This window comes from Phyllostomus hastatus, unplaced genomic scaffold (assembly GCF_019186645.2).
Source record: "Phyllostomus hastatus isolate PE091 unplaced genomic scaffold, TTU_PhHast_1.1 phas_contig_34, whole genome shotgun sequence".
NCBI lineage: Eukaryota > Metazoa > Chordata > Mammalia > Chiroptera > Phyllostomidae > Phyllostomus > Phyllostomus hastatus.
Window position 1 is genome coordinate 45,446,521 of NW_025333857.1, and position 13,291 is coordinate 45,459,811.

Below are 13,291 nucleotides of genomic sequence, written 5' to 3' on the forward strand. Positions count from 1 at the left end.
ATCTAAGAGTATGAATTTAGGTAAAATACTTCATCTCATTTTGCTTAGCTATCTCATCTGCAAAATGGGGATAGTAATAACTACATCAGAGAATTGTCTGGAGGATTAAGAGTTCAGTTACAATGTTGAGTTTGGAGTTTTTGATTTTATTCTTTTTGAGAATTCTGAAATTTCTAGATAAATGAACAAAGCATACCAACAATTCCTGAAAGAGGGAAGATAGCTAATCAAACAAGTAAGTTTTGCCTCATTTATAATTTTTAAATTAAAACTATAACAGTATGCATTTTTGCCTATCAAATTAATAAAGAATGAAAATAATGATGTTACCCAATGATAATCAGTGTTTAGTAAAAGAAGCATGTTCTTATTTGGCTATTACAAATATAAATTGGTATAAACCTTTTGGAAAACAAAATGTCATTATATAATAAAACCCTTGATCGAAAGCAACTCTAGTGCCCTAAGGAAAAAATTTTAAATAATGGAAAAATTGTTACACAGAAGAGAACATTTCTCAGCTTTATTTATAAAAGCAAAAAAAGGAAGTGTGTTACATATCTGACTATGGAGGAATTGTTAGGTAAATTGTGACATTCTTACTAGATCCAATATTATGCAACATTTATAAATAATAGTCACAAAGAATACTTCCCATGCCAGAACATGGGAAAATACTTGCTTTATACTGTTAGGTGTAAAAAGCCAATACCAAACCGCTGAATAAACATAACTAAGAATACTATGTATAGGAAAGAAAGGCTATAAAAATATGCCAAAAGAATATTAATGTAGGCCATGTTTATACCATAGGATTAAAGCTAACATTTTCCAATTTTCACTCCTATTTTCAAATTACCTTTAATACTCAGGTCTTTCGTGATTTAAAAAATGTTTAAATAAAACATTTAGACGGGGGAAAAAAATATTTAGACCTGGGATACTGAAGGGTGTATACTTTAAGAGAGGAATCTAAGATATACGAATATAACTTTTCAGTAAAGACTGAATTTCTAGGATGGTGTTGTGGGCTGATTTATGTTCCCCTCAAATGCTTACAGTTTTTAGAAATTGATTAATTCAGACAGAGACACATTTGTTGTTTCATTTATTTATGCATTCATTGGTTAATCTTGGTAGGTGTCCTGACTGGATCAAACTCACAATGTACTCTATCCAACTGAGCTACCCAGCCAGGGCAAGAAATTAGATTTTTAAAACATTTCACTCCTCTGTTCAGAAATCAACACTGTACTTTGAAAATAATGCTGCCTACTTTTCTCAAAACCCTCTATCATCTGGTTCATCATACCTGTCCAACTTTATTTCTCTCTCCACTCATTGGAGCCCCTCCATTTCTGCATCACAAGACCTTAATGACTTGGTACTGTCATGATCCCCCACAAATATCTACCTTCCCACAACACAGGTTTCACAGCCCCCTCCCCAGGCCCACCTTTCCAGGGAATCTCAGCCCTTCCCAGTCTCACAGTTATTGAAGAGTTATTAACTCTTCAAATGTGTGGGTCTTGCTATTCAAACAGACTATAAATTCACAGGAAATCATTATCTCGTACTTGTGCTAAATCCCCTCTTGATCTGCCTCTCAGGATACACAGAGAAGAGACTCTCTAAATGCTTGTGATTTAAAAAGAAAGGAAGAAAAATTAACATTTACTGAGGACATGTGAAATGCCAGGCCCAGTGCAAAATGTTTTATACAAATTACTTTTCCACAGCAACTCTGAAGTATCATCATCATCATCATCATCATATCTCAGAAAGTTAATTTCAAATCGTACTGCTACCAGATTTCAAAGTCAGGATTCAAACCCATGTCCCCCTGACTCCATACATAGTGTTTATTTTCTTTAGCATTATTAGTATTTTTGCTTGTCTCTCCTGCACTACACTATAAGCTTCTTGATGTGGAACTATGTCTTTTCATGCCTGTATTTCTAATACAGGATCTTGCCCATAGTAAGCCTACTTATTAAATATTTTTAAAATGAAAATCGGCCCTGGCTGGTGTGGCTCAGTGGATTGAGCGCCAGCCTGCGAACTGAAGTATTGCCAGTTCAATTCCCAGTCAGGGTGGTTAGGGCACATGCCTGGGTTGTGGGCCAGTTCCCCAGTTAGGAGCATATGAGAGGCAACTGATCAATGTTTCTCTCTGTCCATTTCTCTCTCTCTCTAAAAACAAATAAATAAAATCTTTAAATAAATAAACAAAATGAAAACCAATGCCTTCAGTAGTTATCTTAGAAAAGTCTCTGTTTTACATTTGCTTGCAAGGGGTATGTAGAAACTAATATATACCCACCTGCATATCAAAAATAGAACTTGGCGAATTCTAGACATAGAAGGAATAGTACGTGACTTTGACCTGCAGTTTATTGTATGCCCATTATGTGCCCAGTTCTGTTCTCTGTTCTGGGTGTTGTGAACAGTAAAAATCCCAGATATAGTGCTTCACTGTAGTAGGTGATAAGTAAATGGCCACTGAAAAATGGAAGAGAGACAGACTAGGGGAAAATGGGTGGCCAGATATTTCAGGCAGGCAGGAATGCTAGACAGAGGAAATTGTGTGAACAGTAAATGCAGCGTAGGCTAAAAGACCAGTCTGGCTGAAAGGAGTTCTTTGGCGATAAAATTATAGAGGTAACATCTGATTGTATAGTGTCTTGACTGCTAGGCTAAGGAATTTATTTCTTCCTGTTACTAATCCCTGCTAAAATGCTCTTTCTGGAGGCATTGGAATGTCAATAGAAGCAGAATGTCTTTAGAAGCAGCAAAGCCTCCTTAGAGACCCTGACGAATTAAGCTGTCATGGTGCAGTGACAGGTGAAGGGGTGGATATTTTAGATGGGGAAGCTACCCTCTCAGATCTGCTGATAGGGTGCCACTTCTGCCATTTGAGGATGGGCCAGCTGTGATCACTAAAGAAAGAATATTGTCACTGGGTGCTCACATATCAATCTTAAGTTACTGAATAACTATAAGTACCACTTTTCTGTTGAGCTTCCAAGAACCAATATACATGGTAGTTGCCAGGAGGAATCCACTCCAATGAGGATGAGCACAGTTCCCAGCCTGCCTGAGGAAAACAATGCCCCTCCCATAGCACGCTATGGAGGGAAGGAGAGGGTGTAACAACCTATCAGCCCAGACCATCTCTGACATTTCCCCAGCCAAACAATAATCTCCCAGCAGTTTGGGCCATGTTCCAGGCTAAAGATAGTTCGCTATGGCCTTTTGCAGGGACAGAATGACTACACCTGTTGGCTTCTTAAAGCTCAAATGCCTTTGGTTGAAAGCATTGTGCCTTTCACCACAATGCTTCTTGACATTTCTCTCACCAGGTTCTGCTCAAGGGAAGAATTGTGAAATAGGTCATGGATTTGCGAAATGACTTGTGAGCTCATCTTCAGCTTCCTGGCAGGCAAGGAAACAGTCTTATTACTATTATTATTATTTGAAGGCAGGGTGGAGAGAGAAGCATCTATTGTTCCGTTTATTCACTTACTGGTTGCTTCTTATATGTGTCCTAACCAGGGATCAAACCCGCAACCTTATCTTTATTTTTAAAATATTTTATTTATTTTCAGAGAGAGGGAAAAGGAGAAAGAAGGAGAGAAACATCAGTGTGAAAGAAACATCAATCAGTTGCCTTTTGCATGCCCCCAACTGGGGACGAGGCCCACAACCTAGGTATGTGCCCTGACAGAGAGTTGAACCTATGATTTTTTGGTTCTCAGGCTGGCACTCAACCCACTGAGCCACACCAGCCATCCTTATTTTAAAGATTTTATTTATTTATTTATTTATTTTAATTTTATTTATTTATTTTAATTTTATTTATTTATTTTAGGGGGATGGGAAGGGAGGGAGAAAGAAAGGGAGAGACATCAATGTGTGATTTGCTCTCGTGTGCCCCCAACTGGGGACCTGGCCCACAACCCAGGCATGTACCCTGACTGGGAATCGAACCTGCAAACACTTTGGTTCGCAGCCTGCGCTCAATCCACTGGGCTACACCAGCAAAGGGCTAAATCTTTTTTTTTTTTAATCAAAAGGCAAAAAATACATATCTAAAAAATGAACTAAGCAAACAAGAAGAGCAGAGACAAAATCATGGATATTCAGAACATTTTGATGGTTGCCAGATGGCAGGAGGGTGGAAGAGAACAGATGAAAAGGTGAGGGGATTAAGAAGTACAAATAGGTACTTACAGAATAGCCATGGAGATACAAAGTACAGTAAAGGTAATGGAGTAGCTAAAGAACTTATATGCATGACCCATGGACATGAGCAATGGTGAGAGGATTGCCTGAGGGAGTGGAGGATGCTGGGTAGAAGGGGGCAAAGAGGGAAAAATAAGGATAACTGTAATAGCATAATCAATAAAATGTATATACTTTTGAATGTTAATAATGTAAATTATCCTTAAAAGTGTGCCATGGATGTAGCTGTTACATTGTGAACACTACAAAAATTATATATTTTTTCAGCATTCAAAAGCTGTTACTCAATTTAGAAAGGAGGTTGCTCACTTCACTGATGAATGAGTGAAGTTCTTACACTTTTGCCTTATATGTTTGATCCCTGTTTCCTGGCACAGAACTCCTAAAAACCTTGTAATTTCCTAAATGATAGGCATGCCTTTTGTTATTATAACAAGCCCTTCCTTTCCCACCTGAGTTTATGCTAAGGAGATGAGGTTGGGTGGGGGGTACCTAGTATCTCAAGTTAGGGCTTGTCACCAGAAGATCCAGTGATTAGAGAGTCAGAACTCTGCCCCACCCACCAACCTCAGGAAGATTTGATGAGCTTCTGAGTTGGTAAATGCACCCATCTGCCAGGAAGGTGGCACACCCCAGTTTCACTCCCACACTCCAGCTCCTTCTGGACCTCATCCTGTGTACCTTTTCATTTCAATGTTTGTCTGTATCCTTTATAAAAACCCTTTTTAAAAAATAACGTCCTTGCCCTGGCTGGTGGGCTCAGTGGGTTGAGCACTGGACTGTGTGAACCAAAAGATTCCCAGTCAGGGCATATGCCTGGGTTGCAGACCATGTGCCCATTTGGGCAATGCAAGAGGAACAGATCGATGTTCATCTCCTTCACTTTCTCCCTCCCTTCTCTTGTCTCTGAAAAATAAATAAAATCTTTCAAAAATAATAATATTCTTAATAATAAACTGGTAAACATAAGTGAATGTTTGACTGAGCTGTTCTAACAATGATCAAACCTGAGGAGGGGGTCATGGGAACTTCTGATTTACAACCCATCAGTCGGGAGCGGCAGTGACAACCTGGACTTGCAATTGGCAGCTGAAGAGTGGGCAGTCTTAACTGAGCCCTTAGCCTGTGGGATCTGACACTACCTCCAGGCAGATATGTCAGAATAAATTGTAGGACACCCAGTCTTCATCCACCTGAGATTTTGAGAATTGCCTTGGTGGTGTTGGAAAACACTCTCTATCAGTGAAAATATCAACCAACATTTATGTTGGAACTGCGTTTGGTAGTCAGTTGCAAAGATAGAATAGCTATGGATACAAGAGTTTGGCAAATAGCAGAAGTACTCAGAATGTGGAGTTTATAATGAGTATCTTTTGTTAATTATTTGTAAACTGTGTTTTGCACATCCTTTATGTCAGTCATTTCATAAAATTATATCTGTATATACATGTATATGTACTCATACTTTTCAGAGAGCTGGTTTTTAAACATTTTGTCAGCTCACTTCACTGGGAGAAACAGACAATAAACTGACATAATAAAATGCAAGTTCTTAAGGGCTAGGAAGAAATAATAAAGCAGAGTCTGGGGGCAGAGTGTCAGGGGAATGTGCTATTTTGGGTGGACAGTCAGGAAAGTTGTCTATAATAAGATAACTGAGCAGAGACCATAATGAACTAAGGGAATGAGTCATGTAAAGTGTCTCATGTAGGAGAACCAGCAAGGATGTGTTTGTATGTTCAGGGAAGAGCAAGGAAGCTGTTTTGGCTGGAGCCTGGTAAGCCAGCAGGGAGGGGTAGATTGAGATCCAAAGGGTAGAGATGACCGTGCAGCCTAATGATAGACATTGAGGTCTATTCTACTCTGAGAGACGGTAAGCACTGCAGAGTTTCACACACAGTGTGTCATAATCAGAACTTACATTCTTAAGAGATCACTCAGGCTGCTGCATGAACAGACTGTAGTGAGCATGTGAATGTGAGGAAGCTGGAGACCAGCTGGGAGGTGAGAGAGGACGTGGCTTGGACCAAGGAGGCAGTGGTGACGTTGATGAGAAACAGTTAGATTTTGGATATATTTTGAAGCCTATGTGACAGGAAATGCTGATAGATTGGATTTGGGGTATAAGAGAAAAAGATGAGTCAAGGATGACTTAAAGGTTTTTGGCCTGAGCAATTGGAAGATTGAAATACCATTTACTGAAAGAAATCATCAGAAAGTGGTTGGGGGAGGGCAGGCGGGGAGCCATGGTGGAAATGTATTGGTTAGAGACTTGAATGAACCTTCTGGGGTGATGGAAATATGTCTTATTTTGAGTGGTGGTTGCTGGGTGTATACTGTCAAAACTCAATGAAGTGAATATTTAATATATCTGCATTTTATTTTATATAAATTATATCTAAACACACACACACAGTACCACCACTACCACCCCCACCAGACATGACCATTGATTGATAGGGAGAAGACAAGAAAAGGGTATGGGACTGGGAATGGGATCCATCTGGAAGCTGTGAGACCCAAGGCTGTTTCCAGGGTGATCCCCCATCTCTCTCGTGGGGTCTTGGCATCTCCTTTCCTGTGCCTTTGCATCTTCACCACTCTTAAGCCTTGACAATCAACAAAACAAGCCCTGATTCTTAGCATTTTCTAATTTGTAACATAAATATTCCCACCGTACCCTCCTTTAAGCTACGGTGTTTATCAAGCTACAGTGCAATCCTGGAAGTGGTAGAGGGAAGTAGTGGAAAATACAGACTTCAGTGCGGGCAAGTTTCTTTACCTCTCTGGACCTGTTTCCTCATCTGTAAAATAAAATGATAATACTAATGTTTCCTCCATAGGGTCACTATGAAGATTAAATGAGTTAATATGTGGGAAGCACTTAAGAGCAGAGCCCAGCATTATATATCTTGAATTGTGTGACCTTGGGCACCTTTTTATCTCTGGATATTGGTTCCTGTATTTGTAAAACAAAAAGATCTTATTATAACCTTCAAAGTCCTTCCAGATCTAGAAGTCTGAGGGCCATCTGTGATTTCAGTTAAAGAGAAATCTTAACCTCCTTTTCTGTTTTTTTAGTGCTTTCCCTAAAATCATAGGTACAAGGCACTTGAGTAGTGCAGGAGACAGCCAGGCAGATTCTGCCCAAAGTAGATTCAGTCCAAAGTAGAGAGTTAAATTACTTGTTAGCCTTGGTCTCAGCCTGGGAAAACTTTTCCACAGCCAAAAGCTTCCAGCTTCGGGGACTCTCTCCCTCTAACTGACAGCTCCAGGTGCCAGTTGGTTCTGCTTGTGATTTGGATCCCTGCCAGACACCTTTGGGAACTTTCTGATTCTTCCCTGCTCTGTAGGTCCTGAGGGAAATGGCCTTTTTCCTCTTCTTTGTTTTATTGGGGAGACACAAATAAAAAGAAGAAAAATGCAGAGAAGCTAGACTAATAGGAACAGATTGAGAAAAAAAAAACACAAGGAGAAAGAGATTTTTCCTACATTTTCTAACAAGAAAAGATAAATAAAAACAGCCGAAGACAAAATGAAAGCTGATGCCTCTGGAGAATGTCTTGGAAAGAACCACGTTTAAAATAAATACACATGAAGCACAGATGGAAGTATTTCTTGCCTTTTTCCCTAACATCTTTTTTTATATTGATTTTTATTTTTATTTTATAAAAGATTTTATTTATTTTTAGAAAGGGGGGAAGGGAGAAAGAGAGGGAGAAAAACATGTTTGGCTGCTTCTCACACCCCCCACCCCCCCCCCGCTGAGGACCTGGCCCACAACCCAGCCACGTGCCCTGAACTGGGAATCAAACCGGCAACCTTTCAGTTCACACAGGCTGGAACTCAATCCACTGAGCCACACAAACCAGGGCTTATGCTGATTTTTAGAGAGAGAAACAGCAATATGTTCCACTTACTTATTCATTCATTGGTTGATTCTTACATGTGCCCTGGCCCAGGATCAAACCCTCAACCTTGGTGTATTGAGACAATGTTCTAACCAACTGACTACCTGGCCAGGGCCTTGTAGAAGCTATGTACACTTAGAACCAAAGATTCCAAGAGCTGAAAGTGACCTCAGAGCACCCCTCCCTTCCCTACAGTATTTGGCGTATGAGGAAACCAAGCCTCAGAGAGGCTAGGTAACTTGTCAAGGTCTGACAGTAAGGTTAGGTGTTGATTCACATATCTCAGTGGTACCTGTGCTATCTTTCAGGGCCCCACTAAGAAACAGATGGATAATTGAGAGTTTAATAAAGAAAGGGCAAGAAGAAAGAGATGTTCCAAAACCCCAGGGCAGAAACAGCGGGAAAACTTGATTACTACTGGACCTGAGGGGACAGCAGGGAGCAGAGAGTATATGGAAAGAGCCACCTGAGAGGGTTCTGCAGAGACCCTACTTTTAAGAAGATGGGGTATGTGATGCCAGTAAACAATCTCACGTCCTTCTCCTCCCTCCTTCTAGTCCCCATTGGCTAAACTTAATCAGAAGCCAGAGGATAAGGAAGCCTGTTGATAAGAGACCAGAGGGAGTGAGCAGGGAGGAAAGCAGATCTGGAGAACTGAAATTTCAAACAATGCTGTTTACGCCCTATAATTTGGCCCTAAAGTGTGCAACACAGTGAGCCACCAGGAACATAAGATTTAACAGGAGTCCAGAAAGTTGCAAGTTAGGGCACTGAACTTCAAACTGGCTGCCTGTCACATACCAAACCCAGTAAGCAGAGACAGGGATTGAATCTCTATGGGCGCTTTATTCAGATGGCCAGCAATCTGAAAAGATGGCGGGTTCCCATCCTAACAAACCATCTTACATTTTCTTTCCAAGCCAGCATCTTTATAATAGAGAACAAAGTATAGTGAGGGGTTTTGAAATTCTGGGAAAATTAAATTTGAAAAACTGCAGTATTCTCACCCTGGGCAATTAGTTGTTCCCAGGGGCGGGTGGTTGTCTGTCTCTCCCTGGAACACAAAGGCCCGGATGCCTCCACTTGCCCCCAGGCGGTAACCTCTAGCAGTGCCCCAGGAGGTCTGCTGGCTCTCCCAGGAGTCAGGATGGGTCTTATCTCTAGTTTCTGAAACAAAAGCTTTAACAAATGCATTACTTAGTAGGCTTATAACTGTTTACCTTAAACTAAAAGTTTCCAACTCTTGCTTCCCCTATCAAACCCCTATGGAACTCTCCTATCTTGAGTTCCATATGCTGATGGAAGCAGAAGACTGGATGGGTGAGTGGAAGTTTCTAGGGGCTGCTCTGCTCCTCAGCCCAACACTGACTCCACACAGATCTGGTGGAGAGTCAGACAATGACTTAGGCTCTGCCCTCAAGAGACTGAGTCTAGTCCACAGAGAGTGAGGCCTGACCGTAGGTGACTGTCCCTCAAGACCCGCACAAAGTTGATGAGCAGGGAAGACTTCTCCAAGGGGCAATTTACTGGAGAATTGAAAGTGATAGTCACTATAGGAGAGTCAGAGAGGGGCTGGGGTCTCTGCACTAGGATCTGTGCAGAGATAGTTTGGTGGCAGCTCAGGGAATCTGGAGGCCCTTCTATTCCCTCAGAGTTACCTCTCCAGGAATCTCCTGACTTCACAGTTCCCTTTGGCTGCATTTCGTTCTCCTCTCTCATTCCTCCACCTCCCTTCCCTGCAGGCAAAAGAGTCTGAGGTGGAGTCAAGCTTCTCAGAAGCTAGTTAAACCAGTTCCTGGACTTGCCCTGCTGAAGAATAGCCCCAACAGAAACAACTACTACTGTCCCCACAGCCAGCTGCAGATGGTGCAGATTGAGACTTGGAGAGGAGAAAGATCTGAGGGAAAACACAAATCAGTACCTGATTCCAAACACAGACGGGCCCAAAATGGCCCTGTAAATGCTGGGGTCTTGCCTGCAGTTAAATCTAATGCCCATCACCCCCAACTCTGGTCAGCAGTGGCCACTTCTGCCTGAGAGGGCATCTCCTACAAGTACCGACACCTCTTTCCTTGAGTCCTTGCTCCAATTTTACCAGTTCAGCTCTTAGCAGAGTTCTTAGTGTTCCTTGAGAAGCTGCCTCCCAGCATCTTAGGGAGCTTCTCTCCAGGATTACTCAGGTCCCCCGATTCCTCATTTCCAGGGGAAAGGCCACACATGATTTCTTCCTCCCGTGTGGGCAGCCTGGCTAAGCTTCTCACCTCTCCATAGTTAAAAGGAAAGGCGGCAACTAGGAGGCATAAAAAGGCTCCAGGTTCCTGTGTGGGTAAAAGCTTGGCTGGATGCTTGAGGACTTGGAGGTTTTTGTCAGGGTTAATAGTCACGATTATTTGGGGCCCCTGGCTGGCGTAGCTCAGTGGATTGAGCGCGGGCTGGGAACCAAAGTGTCCCAGGTTCGATTCCCAGCCAGGGTACATTCCTGGGTTGCAGGCCATAACCCCCAGCAACCGCACATTGATGTTTCTCTCTCTCTCTATCTCCCTCACTTCCATCTCTAAAAATAAATAAATAAAATATTTAAAAAAAAAATAGTCACGATTATTTGGACTGATTTTAAGTGAGGGAGATCTTCCATCTCCCTGGGACTGTGAAATCCCAACAGATGGCTCAGCCTGTTGAGCCCTAAGAATGCTTTACAGCTATGCTCTATTTCGAAGCACTTTCACATCCCTTATTGCAGAAGTCCATGGTCATCCCAGAGATATACAAACAGCCTAAAGTCAAACAGCTGATTAATGATTAGAGAGGACTGTACTAGAAACATCAGATCCAGTGCTCTTTTTCAAAGTTGCCTCCTGACTAACTCCTCCAACCAATGTTTAGTTTATTGAATTTGGGGATCCAATGGCAACATCCTGTTTATTCCTTGCACAACAAATCTATCTGGCTTTAAACAGCACATGCACACGCTTTTGTGTATATATATATATATACACAGTCTGGCACAAATAACACGTTTTTATTACAAAACCTTTTATTACAAAATCATTGGCATGTAATTCTCTAACATAATATCACACTCAAGCATAGCATATGACATTTTAGGTGAAATGTTCAAATTAAAACTATAAATTATTACACCCATATTATTCCCCTACCAAGCACATTCAAGCAGGTGTTATTTCTGCCAGACCCTGTGTATTTGGAGGTCCTGTTGGGATCATGTGCATATATTTTTGTAAAGGAGACCTGCACATAAATATACAGGCAAGCTTGGTTCAAGGACTGCTACTCTGGAAAGTTCACTATAGAAAAAAAACAACACCTCCTTCAAGCTTAGCTCAGTCTTGTGCCCGCCCCCCCCCCCCTTAAAAAAACATGTTTCAAGCATATCTTTGATCACACTTCTAATGGAGTTTAAGTAGGGGTGGTACTTCCAGAGCTTGAGAATTAAGTTCTGGCTCCCCCTACCGGGTGTAGGATGGATACATTGGCCCAAAGGAATTTACTCAGTCACCCCAGAAGACAGTGGGGCTCTGGCAACAATTCTGTACCTGACAATGCTTGGAAAGACCCTGGAAAGCAGGGCTTTCTGAGGAGGGGTGTAATCATGGGAGATGTTCTAGAAGAGTTAGGGAGGGCCTGAGCTACACCTTGAATGATTCTGACAGGAGGAGTTCTTTATGAGCAATTTCTTTTTGGATGAAAGCGATTTGACAAGGAGAGTGTACTGTGACTTCAGAAGATTGGATGAGCTGGCTGGCCCATGCTTAGGTTTATGCAAAAGGATAGGGAAGTGAGGAATTTTTGTTGTAGGCTTTTTAAAAAAATTATTTATCTTTAGAGAGGGGAAGGGAGAGAGGGAAACATCAATGTGTGGTTGCCTCTCAAGCTCCCCCTACTGGGGATCTGGCCCATAACCCATGTGCCCTGACTGGGAATCAAACAGGTAGCCTTTCAGTTTGCAGGCCTGCACTCAAACCACTGAACCACACCAGCCAGGGCTAACCAATTTCTTATTAATAGACAAGATACTTCCATTAAAAAATTTTTTTGAAGGTTTTATTTTGTTTTTAGACAGAGAGGAAGGGAGGGAGAGGAACATCAATGTGTGGTTGCCTCTCACATGCCCCCCACTGGGGACCTGGCCTACAATCCAGGCATGTGCTCTGACTAGGAGTTGAACCAATGACGCTTTGGTTTCCAGGCCGGCACTCAATCCACTGAACCACACCAGACAGGGCTTTTTTACTTTTTTAAAATTATATAAAGAAGAAGGGCGAGAGAAACATCGATTTGTTGTTCCACTTATTTATGCACTCATTGGTTGATTTTTAAAAAATTATTTATTTTAGAGAGAAAAAGAAAGGAGAGGGAAAAAAATCAACCCATGGCCCCACCAATCGATACATTCACTGGTTGACTCTTGTATGTGCCCCTACCAGGGATCAAATCAGCAATCTTGGCGCATAGGGACGATGCTCTAACTAACTGAACTATTCCCGACCAGGGCTATACTTTGAGGTTTTTGTTTTGTTTTGTTTTGTTTGCTAATTAATGCTATGACAACTATCCATATACATCTATCTTTGCATGCTTGCCTAGAATATTTCCTAAAATTCCCAGAAGTGAAACTGCTGGGTCAATGGATATAATCAATATTTTTTCAACATAATAAACACCATTTTGATAGGCTAAGGGTTCCTAATAGAAACCACAGCCACCAGTTAAATAAGCCACTAGCCCTGGCTGGTGTGGCTCAGTGGACTTGAATGCTGGCCTGTGAACCTAAAGGTAACTGGTTCGATTCCCAGTGAGGACACAAGCCCAGGTTGCGAGCCACATCCCCAGTTGGGGACATGCAAGAGACAGCCCATTGGTGTTTCTCTCACACATCAATGTCTCCCTCCCTCCATCCTTTCCTTCCCCTCTCTCTAAAAGTAAATAAGTCTTAATAAAGAAAAAGTCGATGCTGACTTTATTGTTGATGCATGTGTCCTTTGCCCTTGATTTATACATTTCTCAGGCCTTAGCTAGAACTCCTGTTACTTCCTGCTATCAAGGGGAACAGCAGATAGCTAGCTGTACATGTTATTGGCTAATAAATTCAGGATGGAAAAGCATCCTGAGACTCT